The sequence below is a fragment of the Patella vulgata genome, chromosome 6 (assembly GCF_932274485.2).
Source record: "Patella vulgata chromosome 6, xgPatVulg1.2, whole genome shotgun sequence".
Classification (NCBI taxonomy): domain Eukaryota; kingdom Metazoa; phylum Mollusca; class Gastropoda; family Patellidae; genus Patella; species Patella vulgata.
This window is the reverse complement of record NC_065884.2, coordinates 26,924,040-26,926,539: the sequence shown is the minus strand read 5'-3', so window position 1 is coordinate 26,926,539 and position 2,500 is coordinate 26,924,040.

Genomic DNA, 2,500 nt, shown 5'->3' with positions numbered 1-2,500 from the left:
GTGTATATGTAGGGCCTAATAAAGCCATGTGTAATGAGCTTAACTGGTCAACGAAGATTGAAAAAATTAAACTGATCTTAAATTTATGGCGTACACGCCACTTAACTTTAGCTGGCAAAGTAATGGTTATACAATCAATGTTACTATCAAAACTATGGTATACCGCCACCGTCGTACCGATACCTGACACGGTTATTCGTGAGGTCAATAAGATGATATGTAACTTCCTTTGGCGAGGCAAGCCACCCCTAATACAGTATAATACAGTGATTGGTAATAAATGGGACGGAGGTCTAGGCCTACCGAGTATAAGTTTAAAGGGTAAAGCCTTAGTATTAAAATGGATGATAAAGTATTTTGATACTACATACACCAGTGTCTGGAAATTACTTATGACATATTTTTTAAAGAATTATGCTAAATTAAATTTAACCCAAGAATTATTTACTCTTTACTATGATTATAAGGACTTAAATAAAATACCAGAATTCTATAAATGTTTATTATTAGCATGGGATGATCTCAATAAAGGCACTAGGCCTGAGCCGATTACTCTTCAGGATATTGTGTGTCAACCTATCTTTAATAATAACTATATTAAGTATAAAGACAGAAAACTTAACTTTGAAATCTTTAAATTGACTAATATCACTAAGATATATGATATTATCTACTATGTAAAGCCTGGATTTATACCTGTTCATTCTGTCATTGATATGATACATAACCATAAACCTGATTATAATGTTAATACAATCATCAGAAATTATGAAGTTATATTATTGAGTATTCCATCGCAATGGACCAAAATTATTAATAATGAATACTATGATGGGTTAGTTAATGTTAAAAACAAGTTTAATATTCTAAGTAATACTGTATTAACTATTGAATTAAATTCTAGATTTTGTTATGCCGAATTAATTAAGAATGTATTTGTACAACCGAAATCCTTAATGTTTTGGGATAGAGTAAATTTAACATGTAATTGGTCTATCATCTGGAAGAATATGTTCGGAAAATACAAAAATCCCAAACAAAGAGAATTAGACTTTAAGATAATGCATAATGTAATTTGGACTAAAGAAAGATTACATAAAATTGGTAAAGTTGACAATAATATTTGTCCTGTGTGTAAATCTGAGTCAGAAAACCTACTTCACTTATTTGTATACTGCTCATGCTTAAAAGGGCTTAAAACTCTAATAAAATCTATTATCGATGATGTAATGCCTACAACTATACCAGAAGACGATTTCAATAAATGTCTGTTATTTGGACTGCAGTCCAGTGATAAGTCGAACCCTAACGACCTTGTTAACACAACACTGAGTTGTACACGACAGACAATCTTTAGCAGACGAACTATGTTACTCGATAACAATAATATTAAAATGGATATCATAAAACTATTCCATGCTATCTTTAAACATCAGCTGTATTGTATAAGTCAATTCTATGTCAAAGATAAACCAAAATTTTTAAAGAAATATATTTTACCTTCGGTATTGATTAAAATGGAATTTGACGGTAGCATTAAGCTTGATTTTTAAATACATATAAATTGATGTCTTGATGTAATTGATGGCAACGATGTAAACCGTGTTATAATGTCTGTAATGCCATGGTGAGAACTTGTAAACTATAATAGTTTAATATATATGTATGTATGTCATTTTGTATCTCATAACCTCGTGGATTTCCTCTAGGTCAACCAGTCCATCCCCACTGTCAAAGACCCCACGGTATACAAATAATTAGTGAAATAATATTGAACCATATATTAGTCCCGAAATTCACACTCTATTTTGAATTTACTCGGAATTTAATCATTTAAGTGGAATCTAATCAATAGTCAAAATTGCAAGGGAGATAACTCTTTGTTAATTTTTAGAGTATAATAATTAATGTGTATATTATTTTCAATTGAATCTGTATTTAATCAATCAATTAGAAGTTTAGTCTACTTTTATATCCAAATATTATTCGGGAGACTTTATTACCTCGAAACTTTTAGATATTTCGAACTTCGAGGTTAAGTATTTCCGAACTTAGTCGCTCTTCTGGCCTAAATTGCTATTTAAAAGGTTAAAAACTCAAACGTTCTTATGTAATGTTGCTGAGTTTCTAAAAATTTACCTTGCTGAGAATGCTCAAATTGTTTACCCCGACAAAATGTATATTACTTGTGTGAGCAAAAGATCAATTTACATCAATGTTCGTAAAAATGGTTATCATGGGGGTTTAAGTCTAGATTATATTTGTGTCAAAACAATAGATTTATTGAACCATAAACAGAAAATCAATTTATAGAAATGAAAATGATTAAATGGCAGTATACTCATTCAGTGTCATCGTGAATATCTGTCTTAAATGTAAATATAAACCTTTATCCTTTATATAATATATATTAATATACGTATATATACTGCAATAATTAATGACTTTAAGCTCAAATTAAATAGTACAAGAAAAAGAAATATATTGTAATGTCAAATTG